This window comes from Hyperolius riggenbachi, chromosome 3 (assembly GCF_040937935.1).
Source record: "Hyperolius riggenbachi isolate aHypRig1 chromosome 3, aHypRig1.pri, whole genome shotgun sequence".
NCBI classification, from domain to species: domain Eukaryota; kingdom Metazoa; phylum Chordata; class Amphibia; order Anura; family Hyperoliidae; genus Hyperolius; species Hyperolius riggenbachi.
The window spans coordinates 240,923,800-240,949,248 of record NC_090648.1 but is presented as its reverse complement, the minus strand read 5'-3'; the positions used below and the strand labels follow the sequence as shown (position 1 = coordinate 240,949,248).

At 45.0% G+C, this 25,449-nt stretch overlaps 1 protein-coding gene across 2 annotated transcripts in view; it reads left to right on the top strand.

Moving 5' to 3' along the window:
• LOC137563506 (carboxypeptidase A2-like) overlaps window positions 1-25,449 on the top strand; it is a 184,426-nt gene that overhangs the window by 100,445 nt on the left and 58,532 nt on the right. Inside the window, exon 1 of one of the 2 annotated variants that reach the window (XM_068276041.1) lies at window positions 1,335-1,408. The exons of the other annotated variant lie outside the window; for it this stretch is intronic. The gene's annotated coding sequence lies outside the window, so the exon portion shown is untranslated. Of the gene's footprint in view, window positions 1-1,334; window positions 1,409-25,449 lie in introns of those variants that run through there. 2 annotated transcript variants of the gene reach the window in all.

Sequence of the window (25,449 nt, the reverse complement as noted above, 5' to 3'; positions counted from 1 at the left end):
AGTCAGACAATAAGGGTACGTACAGACATACGATAACGATCGTTCGTTCTGAATGACGAACGATGTTAAAGGAGGTATCGGCCGATGATCGTTTGAAGAAAGGCTACTTTGAACATCGTTCGTGTACGAACGATCTTGGAACGAGTGTTGCGTGCGCAACATAATGTATAAACTGATTTCAAACACAAGTGTCAAAAAGAACTGTTTGAGCATGTGCAAAGCTTTGAGAACGAACGATCAACGACCGATCGTTGTACAGACATTACTTTTTGAACGATGGTCGTTGGAAAAGATCTGGCAGAATGGATCGTTCTTTACCAACGACATATCTCGTTGGTCGGTCGTTTTAATGATCGTTAGTGCACTTTTTACGAACGATCGTCGGGCAATGCCGTCGGTAACGATCGTTTTAAACGACTATAGTCGCATGTCTGTACGCACCCTTAAGAAAGTATTTCTGCTTGTTAGAACATGAATAAAGCAGTTATAAAAAAATGCAAAGTCTGCTTTCAGAGAAAAAAAAAAGTGTACTTTGGGAACGTATAATTTCTAAATGAATAATAATACTTATGCCCAAAAGCAAATATAACTGTATGGTATATAAAAAGTAGGAAAACATGTTTTTATTGAATATTATATCATGGTTTTATACCGCTTTAATGATTTCTAACTATTTGTTTTACAACACTGGCATTACTATAGTTTGCTAGGAAAATGCCAGTGAAAAATAGTCAAGGAAGTTCAATGACGGCATGCACATGCTCTTGACGTTTAATCGTTGTCATGTCACATCTGGTGGACACTGCGTGCAACACCTTCTGGTTATTTTTGGTCATTTTCTCAGGCAACTTGGTATTTTTTCCCTCTGGGAAATTGTATTACAAAACTCATGTTGCATTCAAATCAATTGTAGAGTCAATAACGCTTTTTTTTTTTCACAGATGCTTTTTTTCCAGGGTTGTGAGCCTAGCTTAAATGTTTACTAGAGGTACAGTCATGTAAAGCCTAAGGCCGCTTTCAGACTGGCGTTGCGTTACTCTGTTTTGTGGCAGGGTAACGCGCACCAATGAAAGTCTATGGGGTATTTCATACCTACTGCAACGCCATCCACTGGAAGTGCCTGATTCACTGCAACAGCATATTGGTGGCCAACGTGCGCAGCGATTTATGGTGAACAAGTTTAATGGATACAATTCTGTGTGATGAATGAATCGCTCGGGCTGCATTATCTGACCTCTACTAACAAAGATGGCTTTCTGTGGGGTTTTTCAGAGATAAGTGGCTTACGTCTTCACTGAACTTTTAAGAAGGGCACATTTTCCTGAATAGCAAAGGATTCGCTACAACATTACTGAAAGTGGAAGTTTTGTGCCAAAGGTAACGCCTTTTACTTGGAAATCACACGCAGGTTAGTCATTTGCTCCGGCCAATCACACTTTGTTTACCCCTTATATAATATTTCCTCTTGGTTAAAGGGAAGGTCTGAGATGATTAAAAAGCAAGCATCTACTTACCTGGGGCTGCCTGCAGCCTCTTGCAGCCATCTTGTGCCCTCACTGAAGCTCCGCTACCCTCCGGTGGCTCGGGGTCTCCTCCAGAACAAAATGCCTACTGCACTTGACCATGCAGCTCACAGAGTCGGACTGACGTCATTCGGACTGTACTGCACAGGTGCAGTAGTTCTGTATTGCATGTGCAGTACAGTCTTGATGAGGTCAGTGTAACTCTGTGAGCCCCATGCTGAAGCACAAGTAGATGCCAACTTGGCAAGGTCAGCATCAGCATCGGAGGGGACTGGGAGCCACCGTAGCTGCGGTGAGGAAACAGGGTGGCTGCCAGGGGCTGGAGCCACTGGGTAGACTATACCTAGGGGCTAAGTGATTGAAACGTATGAATCCATACAGAGAATGTCAGTTTTAGGGTCCTCTCTAGTGTGCACTGTAGTTAGGGGGAAGGTATAAAAAAGGACAGCATCTTGGTGATTATCATGCCTATTGAAAAATGTAAGGAATTGGGTACACCCACAGTAGACTGAAGCACACATTTATTTATCCAGTTAGTTCAATAACTAGTGACGCTTCTGCCCTGAGTAATTTGTCATGACGAGTCACTAGGAATCCAATATTTGTGATTGGTACGACTGCACTCCTTCTTCTTCTTCTTATTATTATTATTATTATTATTATTTATTTATAAAGCGCCAACATATTCCGTGGCGCTGTACAATGTAAGAAAACAAACAAGGGATACATAATGATACAGACAATGATATACATCAGATATGCACACTGATACAGAACTAGACGGTTTTGGATCTTTAATGCATCCTTCCTCAAGCAAAGGTATATTTTATTATAAGGGTGCATACACACATCCAATTTTGATTTGCCAATAACTAACCGATTTTACCACCTCCATGTAGAATGAGAGTTTACCTACACAAAGTGCTCAGAATCTGTTGGCCCTCATACTATGTGGAAGTGATAACATTGGCCAGTCACTGGCCAACCAAAAAGTGTGTTGATAGGAATGCATGGATGTGACAGGTTTCTCGAGTGTGAACAGGAGATGGTTGTAAGTTAGACTAAAAAAAATTTTGGCAGACTACATAAAAAGGGTAAATTCACTATTTGCAAAATCCTGTTTTTCAAGAATATTGTTATGATTTTTTTTGTTTTTTTGTAAGTTGTTGCTGGTTTGACAGTTAGCAACAATTGCATCGGATCACAGTGGCAGCATCCATGCTAGAGAGCTGCTATTAATCTCTGCACAGGCTTTCTAATTTCAACTAGAAATAAGAATTGTTTTTTGTTTTTCTTTAAAGCTCTGAGATGTCGTTATATTACTTGGCAAGACGTTTTGCTGTCCATCATAATTTATTAGCCTAGTAAAAACAATTTTGTATTCACAGAAGACATGCTGCAAACTGTAGCAGTCAGGGTATTAGAGCACACTAATTTAATTTCTTTCAGTCAATATAATCATAGCTCTTAACACCTTTGAATTACTCCACTTATCATTATCCTCCACTGTGCAGAATCATAATAAGGGGATCTGCATCGCACTTTGCACACTGGCCACATTCTTCTGACAACTCGCTAATTGCTGAGCAATGCATTCCATACAATGCTTCTACTCAGTATAGGGTTTAGATTGCCATCTGCTGTTAGTCATTTATAAAGTCTGACATTTTTAAAGCTAACCTAAACTGAAATAAACTGAGAGTAACATTATTTATTAATGAAACGCCAACATATTCCGTGACACTGTACAGAGTAAGAAGAAAACTTGGGTACATAAAAATACAGAGAATGGTATCTATAAAATACAGACATTGATACATAAAACAGAATTAGTACACATAGTAATCACAGTGAAAAATGTCACATGATTAACAACTTTAGCTGCACAGACTTTAGTATCAAGTCCTTGGGCTTGATTCACAAAGCAGTGTTAACGTAACGTTCCGCGCGAAGGATAACGTGCGAAAATTTGCTTAAACGCGCACAAAGCACTTTTTCACAGCCGTGATATGTTATCACGGCTTTGTGAATCAAGCCCCTTGTATTTTCCCCAATGCAGTGCACTTGCTCCCACCAGTCCTTGCGGCTCGTGCAAGCGCATCTGAGCACGCTCCCGGCAGCTCTAAAGGCAGCATGATTGGTGTGTGTGTTCCCCGAACCAATCTGTGCCTGCTTTTATTTTTTTGTGAATGATTACAGTTCCAGCCTACTTAGGTAGTGAACACACTTGCAGGGGTGTTTTTCCCCAAGACTCCCAGGTCTACGTTGCAGTGCATTCACGTTTAAGGTTTTCACCCATGATTTTCCCATGATTTGTTCAATGATTTTTGTGATGCAGCTGAATACATTGTAATTGCAAGTTCATGCGGAAAAAAGCAGAAAGTCATTCAATTTAAAAAAAAAAAAAATTGCACAGAAAACCACCCCCAAAAAATGTGAATGAATGGTAACTGTGTATTTTATGAAGAATGTGGATGTGCATATTTTGTGCATAATTCTAGCAAGTGTGTTCAATGCCTAAGGCCTTGTTACCATCACGATTTTCATTCTTTTTCAAAAGACCTTGCGATTTTAAAAACGCATGCGTTTTTAAAAACGCAGCGCAAGCGCAGCAGTGTGTACAGGCCCTTACGCTGTAAGCAAAGCAGGTGGCTGCCGCAACTCACGGCACTGCGTCGCTCTGCAATTTTTTTCCAGTGCGGTTGCGATTGTATTCATCATAATGAATGGAATGTAATTGCAAAGGTGCCAAAATGCATGCGACCGTGCATTGCGATTCTGCTGAGAATCGCATCACATGGAAGGAAACATCAGACAGTGCAGTCTTTGCGCTTTCTGATGTACCTGTGGATCTCATTGCGTTGCATTTCCTTATGCCTATTACACCCCATACAATTTTCTGTAAGATTTTCTGTTAAGGTGGCCATACACTCGTTAGGTTAGCAGCAGATAGATCATCCAATAAATTTTCTGATCTATCTGATGTGTTAAGAAACATTTTTTTTTTTTAACTAGGAACAGATTTCCAATGGATTTCAGTATGAAATCTATTGAAAATCGATCTGACGGCATTTTTTTGCCATCAGATTTCCATTAGGTCAAATGCAAATTGATAAGCAATCTCTTCAGATCGACCTAGATTTTCCAGCATGTCAGATCGATGGAAATCTGCTGCAAATCGGGCAATCGATTTGCGATCAATCGATCGGCCGCTAATCGGCTGAGTGTATGGGCCCCCATAAGCCCAATCTACACGATACAATTGTTTGTACGATTCTATTTACGATTCGATTAAATCCGACATGTCCGATCGGGATTCGATTTGATGCAATTAGATTTGCCATTGTTTTGCAATTGCAAATCGAAATGAATCAAATCCCGATTGCACATGTCGGATTTAATCGAATCGTAAAAAGAATCGTAATCAAATCGTACAAAGAATCGTATCGTGTATATTGGGCTTTAGATTTACCTGCCAGATAGATAATTTCCAACATGTTGGAAATTATCTATCTGCCTAGCAATTAAGCATTGTTCTACTCAGCAGGAGACCACCAGAAGACAATGCACCAGAGATAATGACCAGTCTCTACAGAAAAGAATCTAATTACAGAAAATCTTACAGAAAATCTAACAGAAAATTGTATGGTGTGCACTAGGCATTAGATTAATCCGTCTGGAATTGTGTAGATGGAGACAAGGCCTTCGGCAGGGAATACACTTGCCAGTGTGTTTTGGTTTGTTTGTTTTTTTTGTCCATGCAATACTTAAGTTTCTGTTGTTCTGTGTTCGTTACTGTTTTTTGCACCCAATTTTTCAGATGTGTTGTAATACACTGTAATTGTGAATGTGCACGATGTGCAAAAAAAACTCAAAAGCTGTCCAATTTAAAATTGCAGGGAAAAAGTGTAAACACAAAACTACCTATACCCCAATTTTAATGCACCTAGATTTATTTTTAAGACCTGCAGATCTGCAATGTGAATGTTCCATTACAATCTTCAGCATTCCTACCGAGTTCATTCAAAACTTGACCCCTGTGCCTGGATACATTTTAACCGATAAAGGTCAACTGAAGTTAAACACTTGATAATTGTAGAACCTTATCAGAGCATCTGTAATTTATTTGCAGAATGTTATTTAAATTGTACCTGAACTCACAGTATACATCGGTGTGCAACAGCCAATACCATTAGCTGTTTTCTCATAAACCAGACACTGCTAGTAGCTTCAGAAGCCCTTTGGAAATGGTGACTGGGTTTCAGTACAGTATCTCTATATGACTTCATGTGAGGCTTGTGATTGCTGATATGTTAAAACTTGTGATAGGAAATATTGTGGCCATAATGTGTACGGCTGAAGCTGCTTAAAGAGGAACTGTAACCAAGGATTGAACTTTATCTCAATCAGTAGCGGATACCCCCTTTCTCATGAGAAATCTTTACCTTTTCTTGATTAGATCATCAGATGGGTCTGTATGGCTGATACTGTGGTGAAACCCCTCCCACAGTGTGATGTCAGGACCTAGGTCCTGACAGTTTCCTGTCTGTGGGTCTTGTTGCATTGTGGAAAATAACTGCTGTTTCAGGCTTCTTGCACACTACATGCAATTCCAATTTTTTTTTTTTATGCAGTTCGATTTTTGATTCTGATTAAAAAAAAAAAAAAGGTAGCAGCATGCAGTACTTGCATTATGCAAGTAGTCCAGCACATGTTGCATTAACAATGCATGGGTTACCTAGGTAACGTGGGTTGCGCTACAGCCGCAGTTAACGTTGCGGTCTATGCAGCACTGATTATAATAAATGGCTGCTGACACCCAAACTACCTGCTTCAGGTGATGAAATTCTACCTTCTAGTCCTAATGTTAGATGCTGCTACTGACATGCTGTGTGTTTTGTCCACATTCATTCTTTTTATAATAATCACCCATAAAAAATACTGGAGCAGTTTAAATCTTCAGTGCATATACCACCACAATTTGAGAATTCTTTTGGGTCCACGGAAGGTCCCCTTCATCAGAACAAGTGCAGACACTAAATATCCCTGATATAATCTGATATCAGTTAGTTACATTTAAATAAAAAAATAAAAGGATAAAAAACCACAGTAGCTGTGTGAAGAGACAGTTATGGGATAAATGATAGTTATGGCAGTTTTCAAATACCGACATACAGCTGTGTACATGGGCGTAGCAATAGGGGTTGCAGAGGTTGCAACCGCATCGGGGCCCTCGGACCAGAGGGGGCCGAAGGGTCCTCCCTCAACTACAGTATTAGCTCTCTACTGGTATTGTGCTCATAATGACTTCTTTAGATACTTTGAATAGTGGTAATCCTTAACACACTGTTCCCCATCCCTTTCTTGTACCTCTGACACTCAATTCAATTCACTTTATTGTCATTGTGTAACTCAACGAAATTACTTTTTATGACAACCCCACGGTGCATATAGGGAACATAGTGATAGTAACAAGGAAGAGAAGAAATTATACAAGTGTGCCAGGTATTGCAGATATTTAAACAATTTGTACACAGTGTTAATTATTCCAGAGAGGATTCAGAGTTCATCAAGTTTATGGCGGATGGGAAAAAGCTGTCTTTCAGTCTGTTTGTGTGTGCGGATTGATCTAACACGTTTACCTGATGGAAGGAGCTAAAACAAGGCATTTCCAGGGTGAGTGTTGTCCTTGATAATGTTTTTGGCCCGTCTCACGCTGCGAGTATTATACAAGAGTTCCAGTGATGGTAGTTCAGTGCCAATAATGGCTTCTGCTGTTTTAACAACTCGCTGCAGGGCTTCTCGAGTAGTCTTGGTGCAGCTGTTGTACCAGGCCGTCATGCAATTGGTCAGAACGCTTTCTATAGTGCATCTGTAGAAATTAACCCGCAGCTTCTGTGGGAGGTTAGCGCTCCTTAGTTTTCTCAAAAAGTAGAGGCGTTGTTGTGCTTTGCCAGTTACAGCTAAAGCATTGTCAGCCCAGGACAGGTTCTCAGCGATGGTGACTCCCAAAAATTTGAAGCTGGAAACTCTCTCCACAGCCTCTGCATTGATCATTAGCGGTAGGTGAGTGGTCTTTTTGATGGTCCTGAAGTCCAGAATAATTTCTTTGGTCTTCTTTGTATTTAATAACAGGTTGTTAATGTCGCACCATGCAGTCAGGTTCCTAACTTCTTCTCTATATGCAGCTTCCTCATTGTCTGATATAAGCCCAATGACAGTCGTGTGATCTGCAAACTTAACAATTATGTTTGAGGTATGGATAGGCTGGCAGTCATGGGTGAAAAGTGCATAGAGGAGAGGGCTTAATACACAGCCGTGTGGCACGCCAGTGCTCAGGGTAAGGGTGGAGGATGTCTGTTTTCCTAGTCTGACAGTTTGAGGGCGATTAGTAAGGAAGTCCATTAACCGAGTACATATGGAGGGAGCAAGACCTAGTAAATGGAGTTTGTTGGTCAGCTGGCTAGGTACGATGGTGTTAAATGCTGAGCTGTAGTCAACAAAGGGCATCCTAACATAGGAGTTGGGTTTTTCTAGGTGTGAGCGGGCAGCATGGAGAGCTACACAGATGGCGTCCTCAGTCGATCTATTTGTTCGGTAAGCAAACTGGTGTTGCTCTAAATTTGCTGGGATGGAGGCCTTGTTGTGTGTGGCTACCAGTCGTTCAAAGCACTTGGCGATGACAGGGGTTAGAGCAACTGGTCGGTAATCATTAAGACAGGTTATCCTAGGATTTTTTGGAACTGGCACAGTGGTTGTGGATTTAAGGCATGAGGGGACTACACCCAAGAGCAGAGAGAGGTTGAATATTTGTGTAAAAACTTTCGCTAGTTGGCCAGCACAGGCCTGGAGCACACGTCCTTGCACACCATCAGGACCTGCAGCTTTTCTGGTGTTGATATTTGTGAGTGCTTGCTGCACTTCATGCATGTGAAGGATTAAAGGCTGTGAGTCTGTAGTGGGCCCAAAGTTGACTGGAGGCCGATTGTTTTCTTTTTCAAATCTAGCAACGAAGTTGTTAACCCTCCTGGCGGTCTATTAAAAATCGCCAGGGGGCAGCGCAGCCGTTTTTGTAAATTTTTTTTTTAAATCATGTAGCGAGCCTAGGGCTTGCTACATGACAGCCGCTGTGCAGCGGCATCCCCCTACCCTCTTCGATTGTCTCCGGCGATCCCGTTCAAAGAACGGGATTTCCTGGAGGGCTTCCAACGTCATCAACGTCGTGACGTCATCGGGAGTCCCGATCCACCCCTCAGCGCTGCCTCAGGCTGTGCAAGGGGCTTTGGGGGGGCGGCGCAGCGAATCAGCACGGAGCGGTGGCGATTGGTGTGCTCACGCAGCTAGCAAAGTGATAGCCGCTGCAGCGTGCAGCAAAAAAATTTTTTGCAAATCGGCCCAGGAGGGCCTGAGAAAACCTCCGGGGTTACCACCAGGAAGGTTAAGTTCCTCTGCTAGACTGGGGTTGTTATTGTCCAGTGTATATTGAGTGCTATTCTTCTTTTTGTAATCTGTGAATAGTTGAATGCTTTGCCACATCCTCTTTGGGTTTGAGTCATTTTCAAAGTTTTCCTCAATCCTTTGTTTGTATTTAAGTTTTGCATTTCGTATGCCTTTTTTCAGACTTGCTCTGGCTGAAGAATATGCTTCTTTGTCCTGTATTTTAAAACCTTTGTTCCTATTTCTTAGGAGTTCCTTGAGTTCTTTTGTTATCCATGGTTCCTTGAGTTCTTTTGTTATCCATGTAGTTGCCATTGGCAAGTTTTGGTGCATCGTGTCAATTGTTATGTATAGAGTGCTTGGGGGGGCCCCATTGTAAAACTTGCATCGGGGCCCACAGCTCCATAGCTACGCAACTGGCTGTGTACAATGTACATTAACCCTCCTGGCGGTTTGCTAAAAAATCGCCAGGGGGCAGCAAATCTTTTTTTTTTTTAATTTTTTTTTTGTTTTTTCATGTAGCGAGACAAAGTCTCGCTACATGATAGCCGCTGCTCAGCGGCATCCCCCCAGCCCCTCCGATCGCCTCCGGCGATCGGCGATCAGGAGATCCCGTTCAAAGAACGGGATCTCCTGGAGGGCTTCCCCCGTCGCCATGGCGACGGGGCGGGATGACGTCACCGACGTCATCGACGTCGTGACGTCAAAGGGGATTCCGATCCACCCCATAGAGCTGCCTGGCACTGATTGGCCAGGCAGCGCACGGGGTCTGGGGGGGGGCGGCTGCGGCGCGACGGACAGCGGCGGATCGGCGGGTAGCGGCGGCGATCGGGCACTGCACGCAGCTAGCAAAGTGCTAGCTGCGTGCAGCAAAAAAAAAATTATGCAAATCGGCCCAGCGGGGCCTGAGCGGTGCCTTCCGGCGGCATAGCCCGAGCTCAGTTCGGGCTTACCGCCAGGAAGGTTATTTTGGAACTGCCATGTGCAAAAAAACCACCAAAATATTTTAAATAAAACAGCAAATCTTCAACTAGTCTGTAAATGTCTTGCTTATTTGCTAACCACAATTTCCAGTCTCTCCCTTTCTGCAGACCACTACACAGCTCTCTTTAGCTCCTTGCATTCATGTCCAGCCTTCTTGTATCTTGTAAAGATAGTAGGATGGCTAATTCATGACTAGCTGCAGAGAAAATGGTTGCCAATTCATGAGTTCAGTTTCTCTCCTATTTGAAATGTGTAGCAGAAACCTTTTTCTGGCTACAGTCCACACACTACCCACCACACACCCTATCTCTTCTAGAAGATAAACAAAATACAGTTGCAGACAGGGCCATTTTCACGCCAAGGCAGCACATGCAAATACCAAGCACACCACCTGCTGGCCGGGACTCCAAAGAACTTTGCATGGACACTTTGCCTTATGGAATTATTACAGGAGGCGGGCCAGGTCTCATGTGGTTCATTGAGGGTGTCGATCTTTAGTATATTCAACTCCCCCTCCACCCCCCCCCCCCCCCCCCCCCCACAACTGCCATCCTTGTGCACCTGCTGGACAGCTGACAGTTGCTATGTGAACCAGATACCATCTCACAAAATAGAACAGCTTAACAACATTCACTTTCTTGTTAAACTTAACAAGATTGTCACAAAAAGTTATAACCTGTTAAAAGAAGTTTATGTGGAAAAATTTGTTAGACACAGGCTTCTGAGTGGCACACATGTTTATACATTGATTGAATAGACATGAAGGATCATGAACACCCAGAAAACCTCAAACAAATCGGTGAAATGTGTGGAAGAATAGACAACTGGGTGTAATGGTGCCCATTAAAGAGAATCTGTATTGTTAAAATCACACAAGTAAACATACCAGTGTGTCAGGGAACATCTCCTATTACCCTCTGTCACAATTTTGCCATTTCCCGCCGCATTAAAATTAGTCAAAAACAGTTTTAAAAAGTTTGTTTGTAAACAAACAAAATGGCCACCAAAACAGGAAGTAGGTTGATGTACAGTATGTCCACACATAGAAAATACATCCATACACAATCAGGCTGTATACAGCCTTCCTTTTGAATCTCAAGAGATCATTTGTGTTTTTTTTCCCCCTGCAGCTCACTAAAGAGTTACAAGCTGATTGTTTGTTTCTTCTTGCCGACAGCTCTGCCCGGTTGTCTGTAATTCTGCAGTATGTGACTCATCAGTATGTGAACAGAGGATTTATCCAGCTTGTAAAAGATAAGAGAGCAGAGAAAAGCTGGCTAATGTAAATAACACACACACACAGGGGAGTGTGCATAGAGGGGGCATGCATAGCAGATCACACTGAAGAGTTGGCAGCCTTCCAGACACAGGACGACAAGTCCGACAGGGGAAAGATAAGCTGATTTATTACAGAGATGGTGATAGTAGAAAGTGCTGCAGTAAGCCAGAGCACATTATAATAGGTTTAGGAACCTGTAGGATGGTAGAAAACACAATGACATTTTTGTTACAGAGTCCCTTTAATGATACAATCATGATTGTGCAATCTTACCAAATTAAAGTGGTCACTGAGTGAATAGAACAGAACAGATGAACATACAACGAACAGATACTTTAGGTTGTCCCTTCTGCAGTATTACATAGAATTGGCAAGATTCTACAATCAAGATTGTATCACCTTAGAAATTATAGGGGAGATGGCTTACATTCATGAAGACAATGTTTGAGCAATCAAACACTTCTACTATCTACAATATTTGTGTGTCCGTTTTAACTGAGCAAAAATGTGCCTATGTTGGATTACAACCTATGCCAATTAGTAAAGCCAAACACTTTACTTGGCATATTTGGCTCTGAATTTAACCTGATGATGTGGACTTGTGTTTCCACAAAAGCATTGTTTTTGAGCTAAATTCAACATATTATTTGAACACTAGTAAAAAGGGTTGCCCATGAAATAACGTGCACTAGGCCGATAGGCGCGTGCTACGCAACTTCTCCCCCTCCCCCATGCATGCACGGTGGCAACCCAAGCGTGCGTGCCTGACCCAACTGCTGCCCAAAGCCCACACACCGACGTATGCTGCCCATGTGCGCGGGGCACAAAGCACATACACGGCACAGGAGGATGCAGGAACAGGCAAGTTATATTAAATAGGATTAAATGTTGTTCTGGAAGTAACTTTCCTCCTTTTTAAGCTGTAGTTAAATCTTGTACAATCTTCTGGTGCCTTTCACTGCATTTCCACCCTTAGTTGGGAAGTTTGGTCTTTACCCATATTTTTCAAGAGTGCAACAGGACAAAGAACTCCCCAAAAACCTGAGTGGATTTGTGTTTAATTTCCAATTGGTCACCTCCCAGGCTTTTGTGAGTACTTTATTTGAATTTCAAGATCTTTCCCACATCCTTGAGATAATGCACTAGGTTTTGTTTTTTTTTCCTGTTTTTTTTTTTTTTTTATTTATTTCTGTTTTTGCTTTTTTCCAGTTATTACAATCTTACTGTCAAACGCTCCTCTTGTGGACTAGAACAGTCTCTATTTTGACCTATGACACTGTACTGTTATCAAATCATTTGCATGATCTTGTTTTTGTTGTGAGTGTCCTGTATGTCCTATCTTGTATGTTAACCCATTTATCTATTGTGCAGCGCTGCGTAATATGTTGGCGCTCAGGGGTGTTGCTAGGATCCTAAGAGATCCGGGGCACTTTTGGGCACTCCAGACGTAAAATGGGCTTGGCCATGCAACATAATGTGGGTGTGGTCATGGGTGGAGCTAAATTTGCATGAGTTTAACAGCGGTCGAAGTAGGCCTGCCTAGCAAAATGTTGGATGAAGCTCTCCCTCTCCATTAATACAAAAAAATGCAGCATAGATATCACATAAATCGGCAGTGTCACTTAAACTAAACTAGGCAGAGTTACCTCGCTTCTGTGCTGGCTGTTCTGGCTTTCTGCTGGGCGGGCTGGCCTGCCACTAGGTTATCTGGCCGTCCCCCATAGCATTACCTGACCTTCTAGTGGACCACCTCCCATGCTTCCATGGGCCTCCCATTCAGGCACCACAACTCCCAGCATGCCCCCATAGGAGAACCACAACTCCCTGCATGCCCCCATAAAGGCATCACAGCACCCAGCATGGCACCACAGCTCCCAGCATGCCTGCCATTGAGGCACCACAGCTGACTCTGGGGACATCCGGGCCACCCCTGAACAGATCCGGTGCACGTGCCACTGATCTTTGGGGCTAGCAATGCCCCTGTTGGCACTTTATGAATACAATAAATAATAATTAGAGGTGGAGGGGATATTATTCTGGTGACAGCAGATGTTAGTTCGCTATATACTCATATCCTCCATGAGGGAGGGATAGAAGCCGCTATGCACTTACTCTCTAAGTGTAGTGACTATCCAGTGGGACAAATTCATTTTGTCATGGATCTTCTGAATTTTGCCCTGAGTAATGCTACGTACACACATGCGACAACGATCGTTCGTTGAGAACGACAAACGAACTGTTAATTGATGAAAGAACGACCTAAGTAAAGTTAGTTTTAAAATGTGTGTAACGATCTGATCGTTAGAACGAATGTTACATCACGTAAAGCAACTATTGCGCTTGCGCATAAAAATGAGAAGTTTCATGGAGAAATAGCGAAATGCGCATGTCAAGCCTGGTACGAACGACAGTTTCCAACGATGTACTACTTTTGCAAACGATCGTCGTTGGTAAAAATCCGCCAAGCTAGATCGTTCGTTTTTAACGATCTAGCTCGACCGTCGTTAGACTTAATGATCGTTGGTTGCTTTTTTTTAAACGATCGTCGTTTGAAACGATCGGGAACGATCGTTTCAAACGACTATAGTGTGTACGCACCTTAAGAATCACTTCTCGCACAAAGGAGAATTTTTCGGGCAAACTTACGGTTGGGCCATGGGGGCTTCTTTTGCCCCAAGGCTGGCCAACTTGTATATTGCCCTGTGGGAGGAGGAGGCTATCCTGAAAGGAGGTTCCTAGGTAGTATTTTGGAGGAGGTACATAGATGACCTCCTCATCTTCTGGGTAGGAGATGAGGAGGGGTTCTCCAGTTTTTTTACCTCTGTTAACAACATTAGACCCAGAATCCAGTTGACAGCTGTCTGCTTACATACCCTATCAGTGTGAACTACACCCATCTAAGGTTCAGATGTATGCCACATCCTCCATAGGGATAGGACTCCATCTCTCCGGCGACGGTTTATAGCTGGGTTCAGAACAGACACGTCACTAGCCTACAGGCTTTTGCTATGAAAGAGGAAGGAAGGTCAATGCCAAGTTGCATGATGTAGCAGCACACAGTGGGCAAGGGTAATAGAAGAAAAATAGGGTTAGCGTGCTTTCAAATAAGATGGTCCATCAGCCTGGATCTCTTGTTTGGGGCATTGAAGGCTGCCATACACACGCTAGACTCTCAGCATGGCAGCCCCCACTTCTACTTCGGCTGAGAACAATCTAGGGCTTGATTCACTAAAGCGTGCTAAGTGTTAGAACGCCAGTGAAAAGCCCCTTAGCACGTGCAAAGTACCTTTGCACGCACTAATATGCACGCAAAACGTTGCACCGTCTGCGTGCAAAAGCCTGATAAGCGTACTTTGCACGCGGACGGTGTGACGTTTTGCGCGCACCAAATAGCACGTGATCAGTAACAGCTTTGCCCATGAAAACTACTTAGCACCCTAGTTTGCACGTGCAAAGCTTTTAGGCGTGCTAACTAGCTTTAGCGAATCAAGCCCCTAGTGTGTGTGTGTGCAAGCCGTAAGTCACATGGGCATGTATGAGGCGGATTGATTGCTCTGTTTTCTGTGGTTGGATTCATATCCCCTGCTGTCTCAACATTTCCGGAAGCATGGCTTCAGATTCCCTGGGGCGATGGCGGAAGGGGAATTGACAAGGGAGCTTGTGGCTGATGTCATGAAAATGATGGGCTATTGTATTCCCCTGCTTTTATGTTACAAAAACTATAACTTAAAATAAAAAAAACCTTTTCATGTCTAGTGTTTTATAAAAGGGACTCCGAGCAGTGCAGAAACTATGGAAAGATGCATATCATTTTAAAGCTCTTTCTCCTCTTTCTAATGATATATAAATCGCCGAACTATGCCTTTTACTTTTCGCTATTTTCGCGATTGAAATTGCCGCGGCTGTGATTTCGATCACGAAAATAGAGAAAACTAAAAGGCGTAGGGCGACGATTTAGGGGTCGTCAGAAAGAGGAGAAAGAGAGCTTTAAAATGATATCCATCTTTCCATAGTTACATTGTATTATTATTATATATTTTTCTGCTAAATGGAGCTGCTGGCTTTGAGAAAAAGTCGCCCTGTGTAATACAATGTAACTATGGAAAGATGGATATCATTTTAAAGCTCTCTTTCTCCTCTTTCTGACGACCCCTAAATAAAATGATATGCATCTTTCCATAGTTTTTGCACTGCTCGGAGTCCCTTTAAATACATATTAAAACTGCACCTTCTTAACTTGGCCCTTAAAAATGCTTGCATAAGATATGTTTATACTTACAATGATGCTTAATAGGATCAGCAAATTGTGTTTATAAATATGTACAATTTTGTATCCATGGCAACGGATATCTTACACAGCTAAAAGAAATATATACTGGGAAATGCGTCAAGGTTACCGTATCTTTTTCTTTTGAAAAGGCTGTTTGTTTGACTCGTTTGCTGATCCCATGGCTTCAGTGCTTTCTGGAATAAGTCTGCAGCCAGGGAAGTCAGGACTCTTCACTCTTTATAGTATCAGTTTGGGCTCATTCAGACGAACGGCTAAATAGCACGTTAAATGCCCTTTTTAGACCCAGATTGCTGGGGTCAAGCGCCCTTCGGTTGCAAAACAATGCAAAACTTTGGGGAAAGAATAAAATCTTACAGCCAAGTATCTATAGCTTTAAGAGGGAGATCAGTAATGTCTGCCTTTATATTTTGCTCACAGTTTTTTCATAAAAAATAATAAAACAGCATGTCGGGTGATCCCCTTTGTTCCATGGGCTAGTGAGACATTTTATTTATTTATTGTATTTATAAAGCGCCAACATATTACGCAGCGCTGAGACATAAACTTTCCTGTGCCTAAAAGAGGAGTAGCTGCAGAAAGACTGGCTGGTGAAAAAAGAACCACCAACCAGGACATACGGTAGATGCATATACAGTGAGCAACGTAGTGGTGTTAACAAAAGGATAGACTTGTCAGTGCTGGCAGGTATACAGAGTCATCATCTTCTTTCTCTCTTACACAATCGATTTCATGGTTGTGCCGTACGTACCCTCCAGTTTCCTCTAGTATACAAGGCCATATATCCTTCTTGTTGTTCTCTCAGATATAGGCAATTTATTGGCTTTACTGGTTCACAGGTTCCAAGTTTTAGCATGGTCTATAGTTAACTATTGGGGTAATTAAAGTTTTATATATTTTTGTTTTGGTTTTCCAGGGCAATAAGCAGCATTTAATAAGTTTAAAATTTGTGACTTTGCTTTAAAATGACCAAAAGTGAATAAGGAGCACTCCCGGCATTAATCGGACGTGTTTAAAGGACTGTCAAGGTGAAAACCTAAATCTATATTTACTTACCTGGGCCTTCATCAGCCCCTAGAAGTCCCTCCCCGCACCTCTGGTCCTCCCGCGTGTGCAGCTGGCCACCTGTAAGGATCGGGGGGTCGGCACTCGGGCATATGCGCACATAATGGGGGGCATACTGTGCCAGCACAATACTACCATACAGGCGCGTGCATGCGCAGAAGCGCTGACCTGCCGATGGGTCGATGATCCCTTCAGGCGGTCAGCGGGGCCCCCGGAGCGGCGGTGAAGGACCCAAATGACTTCTAGGGGCTGGAAGAAGCCCCAGGTAAGTAAAGATAGATGTAGCGTTTTACCTCAGGTGTCCTTTAATGCCTGGAAGGCCATTTCTGTGTATTCTGCATTCTACTAAAATATCTGTATATGTCAATAGCATTTTAAACACATTAATAAGACTTAAAACATATCCTTTTTAATCTAAAAAAAAGTCTGTGACCGATGTAAAAATAGAATATTTGGCTTAATGATATCCAGTAAGCTGCTCTGTAAAGCTGCATACACATGCTAAATCAACATTGTTAGAGAATGAGCAATCCCTGATGGTTTGCGATGAATAAACGATGTCGGAGCATGGTTGAATTCAACAACGGCACAATGGTGGTCAGCTGAGGCACAAAACATGGCCGGGAAGTGTGTAATTAGCCACGTGTGAGTGGTTTGAATGGAGTAATCCTTTATTATCATTCGATATGAAGGACTAACACCGATTATCACCCAAACCTAAAATCGCTCTCTTTCACCATTGGTGGAACACCTTTTCTGTGATTCTTTCCTTGTTTGTTCAAGTGTGTATACAGAGCATTTGAAACTGCTTCTTTTGGCTGGGTGCACACCTAACAACATGAAAGGCTGAGTTTTATGCCAAGTTTCATTTTATGTTGTGTGCGTTTTTGCGGAATTTACTGCGTTTTTGGGGTTTTTGCGTCAGCATTTTTTTTCCCGCAGATGCGTTTTGCGTGCATTTTAATGCGTTTGCGGTTCACATATACAGTACATAACACACGAGTTTTGTATGCGTTTTTCTTGCGTGTTTCTGTTGCATTTTATGCAAATCACTCGGAAGACAACAAGAAGCGGAAATGCATCATAAAACCATTTTTTTCCCCAAAAACGCATCTAAAACACATACCATTGTGTTTCCATTGACTTTCATGTACAGCGTTTTTGCTGCATTTTTGGAGATTATGCAACAAAACCAGCGTTTTTGAAAACGCATCAAAAACGCACATGCTTTTTTATATGCGTTTTTTTCCTGCGGTCCATAAACTTCCATTAGCAGTAAAAACGCATTGTTTTCCACAACGCTAGCGTTTCTGCTATTTGTGCATCTAGCCTTAATCTCTAGAAGTGAGATAAAGGAAGCAGTTTTAAACAAAAAAAGGTTTATCTTCAGAAATAATCACAATGCCTGCGTCTAGTATGATGGCTTTATATTAAAAAGAAAAACTAGAGTTATGACAATTTTCAGTTTAACCTTTATGTTAGCAGATAAAGAAAGCTATAATGTTTTATAAAGGAAACCTCTAGTGAGAAGAGTACAGAGGCTCTCTGATTAGGCTGCCCATCAGAATTCCCTGAGGCTGTCATCACAGCTGCCGCAGTGGCAGCAAACCCTTGTGCTAGAATTCCCTGTACTTTCCTGGCTGACAATTTACGATGCTTGTATGAACCACACATCATGCTGTTATCTTTAGGATAAAACTCATATTTTGTATTTTGTAAAAATGAAACAAAAAGTAGATATAAAAATCTATAGTTTTTTGTTTTCCAGACTCTTCAAGTCCCACCATTATTCATATTCTGTAGCTAGCCTCACACATGGTTTGATTGGTGTGTGCGTTAAAGTGTAGCTCCGGTCACAGAAATAATAATAATTATTATTACAAATAGTTTTCGCCATATCCAGAGAATTGGATCATCAACGTACTAGTAGAGGATGACTTCAGGCAACCGTCATTAAATTATTCTCCTGATATGCTTAAAGGTCATGTTAACCCCCCGTCACCCCCAGACCTTCTGTGCCCTCGCTGTCGTTCCATGCTCTTCCCTTCAGTTGTAATGCTTGTGTGATGGCTGGTCAGCTGGGCCAGTTGCAGGCTACTGTGCATCCATGGCCCTGGCTGTGCGCCTTCTCGATTACACCCCCTGTGCTGGGAGTGTTTGGCGCATGTGTAGTTACAATTTGTATAAACTGCGCCAACTCAGAACACTCCCAGCCATGGGAGTGCAATTGAGGTGGCCTAGTACCGAACATGCAGCTTTGGATGGGTACAGTGGCTGAAGGGAGCAGGGCAGAATGACATGGGACAAGAATGGCTACAGGTAGCTAGAAAAAGCCCCAGGTAAGTTAAAGAGGAACTGTAACCAATGATTTAACTTCATCCCAATCAGCAGTTGATACTTAATACCCCTTTTCCCATTAGAAATCTTTACCCTTTCTCAAATAGATCAGGGGGGGGGGGGGGGTTGTGTGGCTTGTATTGTGGTTAATCCCCTTCCACAGTACGATGTCAGCAGGGCCAAACGCCCTGGGTGCAGACCGGCAAGTAGAAGAAGAGGGGCGCAGGCAGGACATAACTGATAGGGATCTGGTGATGCATGGTGCAGCTAAATGGAAGTAGAAAGATGATTACCAGCGCGATCGCCTTCCTTGATTCCTCCTGGGCTGCCTGCTTCCGACGTCAATCACGTCACCACCACGTGACGATTCTTGATGTCCTGTAGCGTTACTGCAGGCTGTCGGTGCGCGCCGCCTATGGAGGAGTCGGCTTTCCGGGATCTCTTCGCTCGTGTGTTTTCCTGGTCCCTGCTTCCTCCTGGATGAGCGGCTGGTCACTAGTAAGTAGGAAGATCTACTTGTAACCTTCGGCTGTGTGACTGTGTCCCTAAAGAGTAGGGGTTCACGAGTACACGGGGGTGGGGCGCAATTTCTACACCCTCGCCCTGGGTGCAATTTAGCCTAGGAACTGCCCTGGATGTCAGGACCTAGGTCCTGACTGTTTCCTGTCTGTGAACTTTGTTGCATTGTGAGAAATAACAGCTGTTTCCAACTGCCAAGCAACCAGTATCTCCCACCTGTGCATATGTATTTCTAGGGGAAAAAAAACAAACTTTTAGGGCCTGTTTCCACTACACGCAGATTGGATGCAGAAAAACTGACTCCAATGAATGCCTATGGGAAAATCTGCATCAGAAGAATCGGGTTTAGTGGAAACAGGCCCATAGGCGTTCATTGCACTCATTGGAGTTTTTCTGCATCCAATCCGCATGTAGTAGAAACAGGCCCTAAGGCTCAGTTCACATCTGAGCGTTTTGCCCGCGATTTTGGCAAAGCACTAGTTCCATAATACCCTATGGGCAAGTTCTCACTTGGGCGATTTGCGTTAATCGCCGCCGACCAACGCAAATCACCAAACGCAAATTTGTATCCTGCACCATTTTCAGGCAATTTCCCAGCGATCGCGTTTAGTGCTATAGAAGCACGTGTGAATGGCGATTTTTATTTATTTTTTTTTCCCCCGTTAATCACCAAAAATCGTCACAGCAAAATACTAGCAAAAGCGCTAGCGGTTTGCAAGTGTGAATGGGCCCTAAACGGTTTTTTTTTTTTTTTTTTTTTTTTTTTTTTTTTTATGTTTAGTGGAAACAGGCCCAAGGCATTCATTGGAGTCAGTTTTTCTGCATCCAATCTGTGTGTAGTGGAAACAGGCCCTTAGCCCATCACAATGTTAGTGGGTGTGGTTATAAATAGAGTTGGGCCGAACCTCCGATTTTAGGTTCGCGAACCGGGTTCGCGAACTTTCGCGGAACGTTCGGTTCGCGTTAAAGTTCGCGAACCGCAATAGACTTCAATGGGGATGCGAACTTTGAAAAAAAAAATAATTATGCTGGCCACAAAAGTGATGGAAAAGATGTTTCAAGGGGTCTAACACCTGGAGGGGGGCATGGCGGAGTGGGATACACGCCAAAAGTCCCCGGGAAAAATCTGGATTTGACGCAAAGCAGCGTTTTAAGGGCAGAAATCACATTGAATGCTAAATGACAGGCCTAAAGTGCTTTAAAACATCTTGCATGTGTATACATCAATCAGGTAGTGTAATTAAGGTACTGCTTCACACTGACACACCAAACTCACCGTGTAACGCACCGCAAACAGCTGTTTGTACTAGTGACGGCCGTGCTGGACTGGTGCGCACCATGGCGAGAGTGCAGGTTTTGGTGGCTTTACAGCCCATATGGTCGGCCTGGCTGATGTAGCTGAATGACAGACCAGTGACTGTCCAGCTGATCAAATTTGGTCTGACCACAATGAAGCAACGACCTTATTATCTTTTGTGTGCCCCCCGAGACACTCATCTAGGCGCCGGTCATTGCTTCATTGTGATACGCAAGCCCCTTCACCACGGCAAGGTAATGATCACGAAGGGGAATGGGCGCATGTACATGCCTTTTCTTTTGTTGTTGCAGCTGCCCTCAGTGCAGCCAGAAAAATTAGGCAGTCATGTACACGCACCATAAAAATTATTACAGCGGCCGCTGCTAGCAGCGGCCTAAAAAATTCAGCAATCCGCCTGGAGTCCCGGACCCTGTTGGTGGTGGCGGAGAAGGTAGTCAAGCGGCCTGCAGGCAGACATGCTGTGTGGAGGGACTGGGAGCGACTTAGTCTTTTTGGGGCAGGCCAGGCAGCCAGTCACACGGCGTGCAGGCAGAGATGCTGTGTGTGCGGGGACTGACTTAGTCTTGGGGCGGGCAGCAGCCCTCCGGGATCCATGCCTCATTCATTTTGATAAAGGTGAGGTACTTAACACTTTTGTGACTTAGGCGACTTCTCTTCTCTGTGACAATGCCTCCAGCTGCGCTGAAGGTCCTTTCTGAGAGGACGCTTGCGGCAGGGCAGGAGAGAAGTTGGATGGCAAATTGGGACAGCTCTGGCCACAGGTCAAGCCTGCGCACCCAGTAGTTCAAGGGTTCCTCATCGCTGTTCACAGCAGTGTCTACATCCACACTTAAGGCCAGGTAGTCGGCTACCTGCCGGTCGAGGCGTTGGTGGAGGGTGGATCCGGAAGGGCTACGGCGAGGCGTTGGACTAAAGAACGTCCGCATGTCCGACATCACCATGAGATCGCTGGAGCGTCCTGTCTTTGACTGCGTGGACACGGGAGGAGGATTAGTGGCAGTGGTACCTTGCTGGCGTTGTGCCGTCACATCACCCTTAAAGGCATTGTAAAGCATAGTTGACAGCTGGTTCTGCATGTGCTGCATCCTTTCCACCTTCCGGTGAGTTGGTAACAGGTCCGCCACTTTGTGCCTGTACCGAGGGTCTAGTAGTGTGGCCACCCAGTACAGGTCATTCCCCTTGAGGTTTTTTATACGGGGGTCCCTCAACAGGCAGGACAGCATAAAAGACGACATCTGCACAAAGTCGGATCCAGTACCCTCCATCTCCTCTTGCTCTTCCTCAGTGACGTCAGGTAAGTCAACCTCCTCCCCCCAGCTGCGAACAATACCACGGGAAGGTTGAGCAGCACAAGCCCCCTGCGACGCCTGCTGCGGTTGTTCTCCTGCCGCTGTCCCCTCCTCCTCCTCCCCCAAAGAAACACCTTGCTCATCATCCGCTGAGTCTGACTCGTCTTCTGCACACGACCTCACTTCTTCCTCCTCCTCCCCCCTCTGTGCTGCCGCAGGTGTTGAGGAAACAGCTGGGTCTGATGAAAATTGGTCCCATGCCTGTTCCTGCCGTAACGGTTCCTGGTCACGCTCATTTGCAGCTTCATCCGCCACTCTACGCACAGCACGCTCCAAAAAGTACGCGTAGGGAATTAAGTCGCTGATGGTGCCCTCGCTGCGGCTCACCAGGTTGGTCACCTCCTCAAACGGCCGCATGAGCCTGCATGCATTTTTCATCAGTGTCCAGTTGTCGGGCCAGAACATCCCCATCTTCCCAGACTGTTTCGTTCTACTCCAGTTGTAGAGGTACTGGGTGACGGCTTTCTTCTGTTCTAGCAGGCGGGAGAACATGAGCAGGGTCGAGTTCCAGCGAGTGGGGCTATCGCAAATGAGGCGTCTCACCGGCATGTTGTTTTTACGCTGAATTTCTGCAAATCGTGCCATGGCTGTGTAAGAGCGCCTCAAATGCCCACAGAACTTCCTGGCCTGCTTCAGGACATCCGCTAAGCCAGGGTACTTTGCCACAAATCTTTGAACCACTAGATTCATGACATGTGCCATGCAGGGTATGTGTGTCAGCTTCCCCATATGCAAAGCGGCAAGCAGATTGCTGCCGTTGTCGCACACCACGTTGCCTATCTCCAGGTGGTGCGGGGTCAGCTACTCATCCACCTGTTTCTTAAGAGCAGCCAGGAGAGCTGCTCCAGTGTGACTCTCCGCTTTGAGACAAGCCATGTCTAAGATGGCGTGACACCGTCGTACCTGGCATGCAGCATAGGCCCTGCGGAGCTGGGGCTGTGTAGCTGGAGAGGAGAACTGCCACTCAGCCGAGGAGGAGGAGGAGGACAGCGAAGAGCATGTAGCAGGAGGAGAGGAGGTGGCAGGAGGCCTGCCTGCAAGCCGTGGAGGTGTCACAATTTGGTCCGCCGCTTTCTGCTTGCCATCGTTCACCACCAGGTTCACCCAATGGGCTGTGTAGGTAATGTAGCGGCCCTGCCCGTGCTTGGCAGACCAGCCATCCGTGGTCAGGTGTACCCTTGACCCAACGCTCTTCGCAAGAGATGACACCACTTGCCTCTCAACTTCACGGTGCAGTTGGGGTATGGCCTTTCTCGAAAAATAAGTGCGGCCTGGCATCTTCCACTGCGGTGTTCCGATGGCCACAAATTTACGGAAGGCCTCAGAGTCCACCAGCCGGTATGGTAACAGCTGGCGAGCTAACAGTTCCGCCACGCCAGCTGTCAGACGCCGGGCAAGGGGGTGACTGGCCAAAAGTGGCTTCTTCCGCTCAAACATTTCCTTCACGGACACCTGACTGCTGCTGTGGGCAGAGGAGCAGGAACCGCTCAAGGGCAGAGACGGAGTGGAGGAGGGTGCCTGTGAAGGTGCAAGGGAGAAAGCGGCAGAAGCAGATGATGCACCTGAAGGAGAAAGAGGAGAAGGAGGGTGACTTTTCTTTTGTGTGCTGGTGCTGCTTTTGCTCAGGTGGCCATCCCATTGCTGTTTGTGCCTTTTCTCCAGGTGCCTTCGTAAGGCACTTGTCCCTACGTGAGTGTTGGCCTTTCCACGGCTCAATTTTTGTTGGCAGAGCGAACAGATGGCTTTGGTCCGATCTGAGGCACACACATTAAAAAATTTCCACACCGCTGAGCCACCCTGGGATGTGGGCACTATGGGGACCTCAGCAGCTGATGCTGAAGGGCAAGTTGGCTGGCTGTACATAGGTGGCGATACATGGTGCCGGACTCTGCCACCAGCTGTTTCTGACGAAGAGCTGCCCCAGCTTCTTTCAGCAACTTCTCTCCTCCTACTACTCTCTGACTCCCCCTCTGAACTGTCCCCCTCTTTATCTCCTCTATTGGGAACATACAGAGGATCCCTATTACCGTCATCATCGTAGTCATCCTGCCCAGCTTCGCTTGCCTCAGACAAATCCAAACTTGCACCATCAGTAGGTCCTTCATCCTCCTGACACGTTACATCCATAGTGTTGCCGCGTAACTCAGACATATTAGCTGGTGAAAATTCATCTGGCTGTAACAACAATGGCTGTGCATCAGTGATTTCAACACTAAATAATTCTTGCGAAGTGTCAAATGCAGCGGAAGTGGTGCTAGTAGTAGCGCTGGTGGCTGAGCAAGATGAGGTGTTCTGTGTCGCTAAATACTCAACCACGTCCCGACAATCTTGGGAGGTGATGGGACGTGCCTTCTTCCGAGCACTGTACTGTGGGCCAGGTCCACACGAAATTACATTTACACGACCTCGCGCAGACCTGCCGGGTGGCCTTCCTCTGCCTCTGCCACTACCTCTTCCTCTTCCTCTACCTGTTTTGTCCATATTGGGTATGCACGGAGTGGTATATCACACTGCGTGCACTCACGTAGGTAGGTGGGTTCACTTAACTGCACAGGTATGCGCACTGATGCGGTGGGTTCACTGAACAGAACAGGTATACAGTGGCGGGTTCACAGAACAGGTATGCAGTGGCAGGATCACTGAACACAATAGGTATGCAGTGGCGTGTTCACTAAACAGGTATACAGTGGCGGGTCCACTGAACAGAACAGGTATACAGTGGCGGGTTCACAGAACAGGTATACAGTGGCGGGTCCACTGAACAGAACAGGTATACAGTGGCGGGTCCACTGAACAGAACAGGTATACAGTGGCGGGTCCACTGAACAGAACAGGTATACAGTGGCGAGTCCACTGAACAGAACAGGTATACAGTGGCGGGTTCACAGAACAGGTATACAGTGGCGGGTCCACTGAACAGAACAGGTATACAGTGGCGGGTCCACTGAACAGAACAGGTATACAGTGGCGGGTCCACTGAACAGAACAGGTATACAGTGGCGGGTCCACTGAACAGAACAGGTATACAGTGGCGGGTTCACAGAACAGGTATACAGTGGCGGGTCCACTGAACAGAACAGGTATACAGTGGCGGGTCCACTGAACAGAACAGGTATACAGTGGCGGGTCCACTGAACAGAACAGGTATACAGTGGCGGGTCCACTGAACAGAACAGGTATACAGTGGCGGGTCCACTGAACAGAACAGGTATACAGTGGCGGGTTCACAGAACAGGTATACAGTGGCGGGTCCACTGAACAGAACAGGTATACAGTGGCGGGTCCACTGAACAGAACAGGTATACAGTGGCGGGTCCACTGAACAGAACAGGTATACAGTGGCGGGTTCA